Source organism: Myotis lucifugus, unplaced genomic scaffold (assembly GCF_000147115.1).
Source record: "Myotis lucifugus unplaced genomic scaffold, Myoluc2.0 scaffold_11, whole genome shotgun sequence".
Classification (NCBI taxonomy): Eukaryota; Metazoa; Chordata; class Mammalia; order Chiroptera; family Vespertilionidae; genus Myotis; species Myotis lucifugus.
In genome coordinates, this window is record NW_005871059.1 from 9,380,770 (window position 1) to 9,393,883 (window position 13,114).

Consider the following 13,114-nt stretch of genomic DNA (forward strand, 5'->3'; position numbering starts at 1 on the left):
ATGATTTCTCACTATGTGAGAACTTGAGGAAAATGGATGATTTTGGAGTTGACATTTAAATAAAAACAAATGCTTGTGTATTGATTTATGTCTTCTATTTCTGCACATGGATTTGTCTCTTTTTAATAAGCAGTAGATAACACATAGGCAATAGTTTTTATAATACTTAAAACCTAAATAATTAAAAATTGAATGTGTCCTACTGGAGTCTAGCAAATAAAATTCTCTACCTTTAAATTGAAGGTGCATAATAGGAAGTTAAAGGGAAGTTTATTAGACACTGTATGTCCTTCAAAGAAATCACTATGTATCCTGATTCTCTTACTTAAAACAGCCAAAATTTTCCAATGTGTAAGTGAAAATTGAGATGCCTGAGTATGAATTCAGACAATGCAACTCAGCAAAAGTAACTCTGCATGAAGAGTCAGAGGCCTAAATTCTATTCTGTCATTGTCAAGGTCAGGAAGAAAGTTCCATGACAAATGTAATTTGGCTTTTCCAGGGTTTCTAGTTTCTCAACTGCACAATGATGGAATTCTTGCTTAATCTTTCCTGTCTGAATCCATTGGGTGTAATGAGGCACAGGAGAGCTGAGGAAGTAAATTACTCTCCATTCATCATTCATTTATTCACTAACTCACATATTCATTCATTTTTCACCAAACATTATCAAGCAAAGTATATTTGCTCAAAGATTAATAAAATGCTTTCCAGTGATACATACTAGTATGTAAATAGATAAATCCCTTTAAAAATCTGGTAATGTAAACTACTGATTTCAAAGGATAGAATAACTAATTTTGAAGCAGTTAGAGAGGCTTCTACTTTGAAGCTTAACCCAAGACCTGGACTATGGTATTCATTTTTTAATTCCATAGGTTGCTCAAGCATTTATTGAGCGCCAAATTTATGACAGGCATTGGGCCATGTGCTAGCAGCCCTCTGCCATTAATAGTGTGGCTTACAACTAACAACAACACATTATATATTTGAGCACAGATTGCAGAGACATAGATTTGGATCATCCAACCCAAGCTAGAAGTCAGAGATCAGAATAAAAAATTTAAAAAAGGAAAAGGCATCAGAAACATGTGTTAATTGTGTTTGACCAATCCAAGATTAGGATTAGTTTGAGAGATGTCTACTTCCTTTCATAATAACACCTCAATTTACACTGGAATCCACTTTCCTGCCCTATTAATCCATGGTCCAAGCAGTGCTCCATCTAAACTCCAAAGGAATATATAGTGCCTTCAGCCAAACCATCACTGCATTATATCCTCCGACCTACAGTGACTGACTTTCAATAGTGAGCATATTATCCAGGTCTATAATCCCAGCAGCCCAGTTATACTAATTGATTCAGGGATGGGCATAGGAACAAAATGAATTCATATACAGTGACCCTCAACATTTGCACAAATGTTACCAAGAAGAATCTGGGTTTGAATCTATTCTATTCTAGACTAGGGCCTGCTAGAAGCCATCCTATTGGTAACATGGACTTGTTGCTGAAGGTCAAATGGAGGAAAGTACAACCAAGAGATGGAGGGAGCCAGGAAATAGGTGGGAACACACAAAAGAAGCACTTGATGTAGAGAAAGCATTGACAGGGACAACTTAGGAGGGTGCGTGAAACAACCACTTTTCTCCATAAATGTTTAATAGATTTAAGGGGATTAAAGCAAAATTATGTTGCAGAATAACTTTAGTCAGGAAAGTGGCAAAACGATTTTTGAAAGAGAATTGTTTTTGACTGTGTAGTAAATAAAATAAAAGAATATTGCAGATAGATAAATGAATTGAAGTGCTGTTGATGGCATTCAGAAAGAAAGATGAGTGTCTAAACTCAGGTGAAAAGAAAGAAAAGACAAGGGGGAAAATAGCCAATAACACAGAGTTAGAATTAGCAGAATGTGGAGATTAACAGGATATGGATACTGAGAATGTTAGGATACAGGCTGAATGCCAAGTTGTCTCTTGGGAGGAAGAATGAATAATTAGAACAATCACCAAAATAGGAAGTATAAAAAAAAGGAGCAAGCTTGGGTTAAAAAGATATTAAGTTCTGTTTCAATCATGTTAAACTTTAAGTTCTTTGACTTATGCAAGTTAAAAGTCTCAATAGGTCATTTAAAAGTCATTGCAGGAGATGAGGTTTTCAAGTATTTTATAAATCAGTTGTAAATAGCTATCTATGTAGATGAGTTAAGATGGAATAAGTACATAATATAAGAGAAGTTAAGAATGTGACTTCAGGAAAAAAAAACACAAGAAAATACAGTCACAAAGCCAAGGGAACCTTGAGTCCTGGAAGCCAAGGGGAAGAGAAAATGAATGGTTTCAGCAGAGAATAATCAATATTAATAAATTAAATAAAATGATTTTATAAGATAAATAAGTAACCATTGTATTTACAATAAACACATTTTTGGCAGTCTTGATGAAAGTTGATTTAGTGACAAGATGGATTTTTTTCACTGGATTAAGAACTAAGGTGGGATGAAAGAAATAAATACTTTAAGGTTAAATGATAGTTCAAGAACTATGGTAGTAAAAAAAAAAAAGACATAGATTGTTGTGGATTGAAGAAAGATTTTGGTTTAAAATTTTTGTTTTCTTAAGGATGTAAGAGACAGGTATATATTTATGCTGCCTGGAAAAATCTAATAGGAAAAAATATAGTTGAGAATAAAGCAAAGAAAAAGTATAGCTGATAGAATGAGGTCCATGATGAGCAGGAGAAAATGAATTTCAAAACAAAAGATCAGAGGGAAGAATTAAGGATGGAAAGAGAGATGGGCTTAGGGTTTACTGAGTGAGCTAGGCCTGGCTATGGTGGTGGGGAGGGTATTGTGATGAGAAGGATATGGTAAAGATGTGGAGAAATGGAGAGGTGTACCAACACAAGAAATTGAAGATAGTTCTTGTGCAATGATGCATTTAAAGAGTGAATAATGAAAGAAGAAATAATGTACTATTTGAACTGATATGAAATATACAACTAGTATACCCAAAGTGAATGAAGGGGAAATTAGGCAAATGTAAGGGTGCATACAAAGATGAAGAAGTGTAACAGACCTTGGTTTTAGCCAGTGGTACCAGATGCAAAGAGTTGAGAGTAGCTTAGGGTAAATGATGGAAATAAGACTGAAGAACATTGCTATAGATGGATTATAAAAGTTTCTGGAGATAGATTGCTTTGCACCCAGAACTAGATTTTCACCTGTTCTAAAAAATTTGTAAGCAGAGGAAGGACAGTGTCAGATTTCCTTTTAGAAACATAACATTAGCAGCTGGTCAAAAACTGATGAGTTAGGATGAAGAAAGAAATAAAGTGCTAGATTTCCAAAGCACTTTAGACAGACTCTACATTTGATAACTGAACAAATGTGAGTCGTAAAAGAGGAGATCAGCAGAGCATGACTATAACAGAGAAAGAGAGCATTAAATCAAAGCTCTCTCTAAAGCTCACCTAAATTCTCTGCTATGATAATAAAAATATGCTTATTTCAAACAGTTAATTCATAAGGTAAAACTAGTGAGTGTATACCATTTATTTAAAAATAATTTTAAGTGCCTATGATATTCCAGACACTCTACAAAGCACTAGAGATCTGAATAAAGCTCAATTTCTGTTTTTAACACCTTCAGAACCCTATAAGAAAGACAGGGAAGGAATAAGAATGAAACAATCCAATATTAGAAATATGTATTGCCGTATACATATGTGTGAGAGAAAAAAGAGTGCTTGACTACCCGTGTGTGCATGAGAAAAGGTTTCCCAAAATGAATTTGAATGATGGCTTGGAGGATAAATTGTAGTTTTTATAGGCAAATAAAGGGAAGGTATGATAAGAAGAGTAGCAGGGAGAATATACATCCTATTTGAACGGAATGAAATGGCTTCAAGGACAAGAGAGAGCTAGCAAGTGTTTTAAGGGTTTATTTATGGGGGATGTGAAGCTGAAAAGTCAAAAAGAGTAGATATGAAATGTCTTAAATGCCATGCCTTTTCCCCTATGATGATTATGATAATGATATTGATGATGGTGGTGATAATGTGGCTACAATTAATGTTTATCATGTACTACCATGTGCCAACAGTTGTGCTGCAGATTTGTATAAATTAATTTTATTCTCCCAGTACTATAAGTCCAATATTAATATCATTTTAAGAGAAATGAGGCATGGAAGGGTTAAGTATATTGACCAAATTCACCAACCAATCACTGGAGAATCCAGCATTGAAGCCAAATTATAACATTAACCACTCAATCAGATCGTAGGTATAGAAATGGGGAAGACTTTATAATTTTAGGAAGATAATATAACTGACTTACCTACTTGGAACAATTACCATGCAGTTGAAAAGATATATTAAATATGAGGAACTGGTTATTAGAAAGCTGCTGCAGTGTTCCAGGCAGTCAAACATAAGGACATAACTATGGTTATGGTGGTGAAGATAAAGGGCAGATTTGAGACTATTTGAGGACCTAGAATTGGCAGCAGTTGTTGATTGATTAGGGTTCTTAGGGTTGGAAAAAAAGGAAAAGGAGGATGATATTTAGGTTCCAAAGTAGGAAAAATAAATAGATGTAGTTTAGTAGGAGCAGATGAAGAATTTGGGACATATTAACTGTGAGTAACCTTAAGATACCCAAACAAAACTCAGTAGAACACAATTATACAATCAGGGTAAATCTCAAGAGAAAGGTTAGGACTTTATATAGAGACTCAATAGTCATCAAAGTAGTACAGGTACTTGAAGACATGAGTGTGGACATAATTTTATAAGCAAAATTACAGAGTGAAAAAAGAGCTAAAAATATCATTTGGGGATAGCTGACAAAATGATGTGTAAATTAGAATTTTGAGGTAAACAAGAGTTAGAATGAAAAACAGAGGAGAGAAATGGTCCAGGAACGGGACATAGGAGGAAAAGACTGGCTGATCATGAGGTGTAGGGTTCTAGGATTCCTAAGCAGTGTCCTTTAGAATTGGCCATGATGATGTCACCAGTGACTTGAAAGGAATCCCATGAGATGCACTAACTGGAGATATTCTTGATGGTGTTACTGAAGTCTCTTCCAGGAGCACCTCAATGTTATTGAATCAGAAAGCTAGTGAATTGATGCACACAGATGACAGTCAGGTGGCCAAGTTACCAGAGACACCCAGAAAATGTTCCCTGCCAGCCTCACCCCCAGATGGAGCTGTGTGCTCATCAGGAGAGCTATAAAATGGTGCAGCATGAAGTGGGAAAGTATCTCTTTAAATAAAACAGTCCGAAAGTTTGTCAAGGCAGCATTTTTCTACAGAGAGAAAAGTGTTCTCTATTATAAATTAATAAGTATTAAGTGAAATCCTACTCTGTGCCTTATGAAACACCTTCCAGTACTCACTGTGAAGGAGATAACCTGCTCAATAATCTCCCATATTTGAATTATTTAGAAAAAATCCATAGAATCTCCCATCTAATATGTAACAATGTAGGATATACAACTTCATAACAATTCTAATATTTGAAATACCATTTTTTAAAATGAAATGGAGGATAGAAAGTACAATTATAAAATTACATTGTTTTCTATAATCCAAACAAGGAATTGGTCTTCATTGCTCAAGGTCGTTTTTAGCAGTCAATTAAGTGTTTGGATGAATGAAGGTATATCCATATACACACGCTTTAAATTTGCAGATTCACATGCAAATATATTCAAAGAACTAATTTTTTTTAAAAAAACCATAAAGCATATATGAATTTTTTAGAGCTATTAATATTTTATATGAAATTTTTATCTTTAGCAATTTCTTTTATAATCAGAACTATTAGATCTCATATTTATGTCTTTCATTCCATTTTTCTTGCTTTGAAATCTTTGATAGATTTACATGAAAATGACACCTTTGTTCCTTAGAAAATCATCTATGTATGGGGTATTCTCTGCCCAGAATTACAATAATCCTATACTTGTGACATCTTAATCACCTCCAGGGCAACCAATTGTGAGATTTGAAACAGAGGATTAAAACTTCAAGTGGAAAATAAGAAGCAGGCATTGATGAGCTCTTTAAAAACAAAAAAAACCAAAAAACCGAGGTTGTGTATATATATATATATATATATATATATATATATATATATATATATATATCCTGAGGAATAAGGAAAGATTTTCAAACAAGAATTTTGAATAATATGGAGAAAATACAGCAGAATGGTTATTCAAAGTTTCCCTTGGCATGTTAGCAAGTCTTTTAAAACTTACAGTGATGATCAAAATGTTTTGATAAAAATGAAAGTGTTAACAATGATAGGAACAAATACTATTAAGTGCTTTTGGCTATAACATATCATTTTCACTAGTCTGATGTCACTGCTGCAAAGGAAAATGAAATGATGAGAGAGAGACTTAACTATTGGATCATTGGAATGGAAGAAGGGGAAAAGGAAAGGAGAAAGGGAGGGAGAAGAAAAAAGGGACCCAGTCATGACCCTTGTCTGTTAAAGTGATTGCAAAAACATTTTTGTGAGATATATAGAAACAGATGTGTAATAAGTTAAAATGTTTAATGTTTTATATTATTTAAAAATAAACTCTTTTTATGAAATGCATAGAAACCAGTTGTTTATTTTTTTAATGTTACTCTATCTTCTCACTCTCATGAACCAAATTAACAGCTACATAGCAAAGAAAAATATGTGGCCTTTGAACTAGATTTCTCAGTCTCGTTCTAGTGGAACGTGACATTTGTCACATAAAATTAACATAATTTATGGTTCAAGAACAATATAGTTGCACATCAAATATTTAAGTAACTTGCGATATAGCACTAAGGTATAGTATATATTATGAAAGTGTCTACAATGTTGATAGTTAAATTTTTATATTTATTTTGATGTCATCATTCATTGTATTCCATAATCAGTATAAAGTAGAATACAAAGAATCAAAGATGTATTCCAAATATATGGACATAAGACTTTCATTATTTCTCTAGTGAGATAATCAATAAAGAATGTTTTGGTCCAATTTAAATATGTAAATTTTAGGATACAGATAGAATAATGACAGATTTTATATATATTGACTTTTTAAATTTAGGTACATGCACCTATTTTATAATCACATTCTGTATAAAATAATCTATTAATTAAGACATGTAGTATCCATTCTTCACATTTTAAAAATTGGTGTCATCATTATTACATTTATTGAGTCACCTGAGAGAATGCCATGTTCACTGTCACGTTATTAAAGATATACTAATTTTAATTGAAATATGAAGCTCTCCTAGAAATTTTATCCTAAACCTAAAACACATGATTGTGAGCATTAAACAATTTTAAAACATTTCTCCTTTAGGTTTATATTTATGAACTCCTTATAATAATCATTTAGTTCTATCTTTATGATATTGAACAATTACAACTGGTATTTTTATTAAATTTCTAATCTCCTTTCTTTTGTTTTTATTGATTCTGTTAAGTAATCTATAAACTAACATACACAACTACCTTTAATTGAATTAATTTCCTACTAACATGTTTTCCACAAATGTTAAATTATTTTAAAAATTAAAATAAGAGATTTGAAGGCTTTGGCATTTTTTTCAGAGTCTTAAATTAAGGGTAAATATTCCTTTCCGAGACATGTCTTTGCAAACAAAAATTCTGGTATATAAATATGCTTATGAAAATTGAGAGTCATATAAATGGGGAGCTATGAACTAAAAGAGTAATGAAGCCAAGGTCAAGCTTTGCACATACTTAGTCCTATGTATTAGTATACCACAAAACGAAAGCCTTCATTTTGGCTCTAAATTTCGAATTAAAATAAAGTAGAGAGACAGTCTTAGATCATAATTCCTGAAACACAAAAGCAAATAGTGGTATGAGAAAAGCATTTTTGAAATTTCATACTGGACACATTTCTTGATGATTTTCTGCTCTATGTACATAATCTAGAATATGGAGAATCTTTATATTTTTTCCAATGTGTTCCAATATGTCATTACTTTTAATTGAATGTGTATCAATTGAGCTTCTGCGGTGTCCTTAGCATTGCTTATTACCTCTGAACTCTAGTGAGAGTTCATTTTCTGAGATTCAGAGCTCCAACTTTGGGATCATAAAGATGGAAGCAAGTCACTGAACCTCAGGGAGTAGGTGGTCACATTCTTCAACTTCTATGTCTTAACTGAGTTCTTCTGGCAGGGATGGGGGTTAGATGTTGTCCCAGAAATTGTTTCCTTTACCTCCAAGCTTGTCTCTGAAGTATTCATTAGCACAGGATGTGCGTATGAAGACAACCGTTAAACAATGTACTCCCCTCCCCAAGCGGACACCAAAAGAAGTTGAATTTCCTTCAGATAGAGTCTGATTTTCTCTAATTTGGTTGAACTCAGGGGGTACAAGCACAAAAATATCACAGTGTTTACTAACTTTCTCAATCTCCAACCTCCTCCAGAAATTCCAGGCTCTCCACAATGTATGCCTTGTATGGGGGTAGCTCTCTATACTCAACCCTGAAGCCCTGAGGGTTTATTAGAGGTCATGTACCATATGCTGCGCATCAAATGGCTGAAATATGATAGTGAATGAGCCTCACAGCACATAGCATGCTGCTTCCTTTAAATCCAAAACCTCACTTGCAGACCCTTCAACTTTTAGGGCAGACTTTGTTTTCTTCTACTTACATGTTTTCCTGAACTTTTTTTTAAACATTAAGAAATGCTTCCTCTGAAGAGGATAGGAGGAACATGTTATAAAAGACAGCCCTAACTGGTTTGGCTCAGTGGATAGAGCGTCGGCCTGCAGACTGAAGGGTCCCAGGTTCGATTCCAGTCAAGGGCGTGTACCTTGGTTACGGGCACATCCCCAGTAGGGGGTGTGCAGGAGGCAGCTGATCGATATTTCTAACTATCCCTCTCCCTTCCTCTCTGTAAAAAATCAATAAAATATATTTTTAAAAAAGTCAGGACATTTTCATGAATTCCCCAACCAGGTGTACAATTCTTTAATACATCATCTGTATATTATATAGCGTGTTCACCACCCAAAAACCTTATATCTAAGTAAGGTCATATTCATAGGTACCAGGGGTTAGGACATAACCATATTTTGGAGAGGACATAATTTAATCCACAATACTAGATGTGGAGAATATGAAAACTTATTGTCATATCCCTATAACCATTCTTTAAATCCAAAATGTTTTCAAGTAAGTGTGTTTAAAAACAAATAACACTAATGAATATTACCAAAACTACAGCATAAATACTAATTTTCCACAGAAAATCTCTTCTTAGTTTTATATTTTGAGAGTAATCTAAGAGGTGTATTTACTTCCCAGAGATAAAATACTTTAAGTTTATATGACACCTTGATCCAAATTTGAGACCATAGAGCTTTACTTAACTCCTTTGTTATATCTCCATAACCTTTGTTTATATCAAAAACTCCTTATTTTGCTTAGTATAATCTCTCCAGGTCCATCCATGCTGTTGCAAATGGTAAGACTTCTTTCTTTTTAACAGCAGCATAGTATTCCATTGTGTAGATGTACCACAGTTTTTTAATCCACTCATCTGCTGATGGGCACTTATGGTAAGCGAAATAAGCCAGTCAGAGAAAGATAAGTATCACATGATCTCACTCATTTGTGGAATATAATGAACAACATAAATTGATGAAAAAAAAATAGAACCAGAGACATAGATGCATTGAGCAGACCATCCAACCTCAGAGGGAAGGCAGGGGAGGGTGGGGTGGGGGGTGTAAGAGATGAACTAAAAGACTTGTATGAAAGCATATAAGCATAGCCAATGGACACAAAGAGTAGGGGGGCAAGGGCATGTTCTGAGGGTGGTGGAAGTGGCTGGGGAGAGGTTAATGGGGGGAAAAGGAGACATATGTAATATTTTCAACAATAAAGAATTTAAATTATATATATCTATATCTACTATATCTATATAGATATAGATGATATAGATATAGATAGATTAGATATAGATATAGATATAGATATAGATATAGATATAGATATAGATGATATAGATATAGATATCCTAGATATTCCTTCTCAGGGATAAAAGGTATGGTAGACCAGAAGGTAAGTCTCCCAGAACATCCTTTAAGAGAGCATTTTGTCATTCCAGTTCGGGAAGTGTGTTTGACCTGGAGCCTTCAGCTCTCAGCTCCCCAAGTTTGTCTCAACTGCAAATATCCCTTCTCCTGAGAGCCTGTCCTTCAACCATTTTAACTCCACAGGAGATGGACAGGACTCACTTCCCTCCAGGTAGGCCAAGGCTTTATTGGGCCTGCATTAAATTTTGTTCCTATGCCAGATTCTGTTCTCTCTTCTCTTCATAGATATTGACCACTAATAAAAAAAGGTATATATAAAACTCTGTTTTAACATCTGCTTCCAGAGAATCTAACCTATGGAACAGAGAAAAGTGGAATAAGAATAGTCCCTAATTACTCCTTTATTAAACACAGTCACATAATTACTCATGTTACACAAGCAACAGTTTCAGTATGGGCTTTGTTTCAATACCATTTTAATTAATGCTATTGACTGAGAATTGCATTTCAGGAACATTAAGAATTCAATAGATTGTTGTGGATTTGCCTAAAGACCAGGTCAATATGCATTTAAAGACAAGGATATAATTAATGCACATAATAAGGTGGAATTAGTTTACAGACAGGGCTTACTAAATATTTGCAAAATAATGCCAAACTATATACAGAAATATACTAAATATGTAATGCATCATAATCCAGTTGAGTTTATTCCAGGCATGCAAGGGGAGTTTAGCCACTAGAAAATCAGTTAATGCAATTCACCACATTAATATATTAAAAAGTGACATCTCATAAATATAGAGTAAATATTTGTAGAAGTCAACAACCATTCCTAATAAAAGACATCTTTTAAAAACCCAAAGAAACATGGCATTTAGCTGTAAGATGTTGGAAAACACCCATTTCCTTTTTATAAAATGATTGCATTCAAGTGTGTACTGGAAGTTTTAGATCAGGGTTTTTCAACCTCATTCCTATCAACATTTTGGGTCAGATAATTCTTTGTCCTAGAGCAAGCATGTCAAACTCAAAGGCTAACATGGGCCAAATAAATGATTTTTAAGTTTATGTGGGCTACAAAAAAACAAAAGCTTCAATTTTCATAGAAACTTAGATTTATTTCAATAGAGACATGCTGAATACAAAGGGATGAAATAAATGTGTAATCATTAACATAAAATAATAGAACATTTTAATAAAAATTAATATTTTTTCTTGAACATTAACTTACCAGACACTGAATAACTGCACAAATTAATAAAGGTAACACAAATAAACCTATTTTTCTTGTTCTCCAAAAGCGAAATATTTCCTGTTGCACACACCAAACAAGTCAGTCCAAGACTAATGACATGGCAATCAGCTGCTAAAATATTCGCTGCTAGTATTAGTAGAGAGAAATGGTGTGCCTGTGTGTAAGGGAAATAAATGCAACATGATTATAGTAATCAGTCATTAGCGAATGTTGCAGTTCTTTGTTAATAACTAGAGGCCCGGTGCATGAAATTCGTGCGCGGGTAGGGTCCCTAGGTCTGGCTGGTGATCAGGGCCGATCAGGTTCCCTGCCTCCCAGCCTCCCTGCCTCCTCCTTCCCTCGCTCCTTCAGCACCCCACCACTGCTGCTGTCACCCGCCATGTTATGCACTGCCCCCTGGTGGTCAGCACACGTCACAGCAAGCGATCAAACTCCCGTCTCCCTGTCAAACTCCCAAGGGGAAAATTTGCATATTAGCCTTTTATTATATAGGATTATGTATAACAGGATATTGCAAAAATTAAGTTACAAAATTTTTATTAAAATGTTTCTTACATACCGTTATATTGGCTGGGCTGTAAAAATATTCATTGTGGGCCGCATGCAGCCCGGGGGCCATGAGTTTGACATGTTTGTGAACTGCAGGATGTTTAGCAGCATCCCTAGCCTCTACCCACTCTATTAGTGTAGCACACTTCCCAGTTGTAACTAGCAAATATATCTTCAAACATTTCCAAATGTTCCTGAGGTGTAAATTTTTTACCAGTTGAGAACCATTTAGATAATATTGATGATGATAAATAAGAAATAGAAGTACTGAAAAAAATATTATCAATATGATTGCCTGTATGGAAATTCTAAAAAAACAATACTAATAAATCATAATTATTTAAATGAGGTTAGTATTCTATAAAATGTTAGTATTTAATGCACTAAATCAGTATACAAAAATTAATTGTAGTATTAAACACTAACCACAAGTACAAAGTTCGCTTTTTAAAATACCATTTAAGATAGCAACAGAATTGACAAAAGATATGTAGGGCTTTTATGAAAAAAATTATTATAAACTTTTTTCAATGACTTATAAAATTGTGAAATGAGATAAGGAATAAACAAAAAGAACACAACCAAGAATAAATAAAATAAAACATGTGTACATTTATAGAACTTGATATATATACAGGGTACATTGCACATTAGTGAGGAAATATGAACTTCTAAATGGTGCTAGAAAAAGTGGTTATACTTATTATAAAATTAAATATAATGATATTTCTTCCTCATCCCATACATATAAAGCAACTAAGAGTAGATGAATCCTAAACATAAAAAGTAAATCTTTAAAAATTTAGAAAACTATATAATGAATAATGTTAAGACATTGGCAAGGAAAGATTGTTAAACTAAATTACATAAAAATTGAAAACTATATAAAGGTTCACATAAAATGTAAGAAGAAGATGAAAATAGGGAGAATATATTTGCTGCTCACATACTCATACTAAAAAGATAATTAGTATGTGGAATACATAAAGAATTCCAAATCAATAAGAAAAAGAGAAACATCCCCTTAGAAAAAAATGGACAAAAGATATAACCGGACAATTTCAATGGAGAAAAACACAAATGGCAACCAACCATATAAATATGATCAGGCTTAATAACAATGAGGGAAGTGCAAATTAAAATCATAGTGATAACTTTCTTATTATCAAACTAGAGGCCAGGTGTACAAAATTCGTGCACAGGGGCGGGGG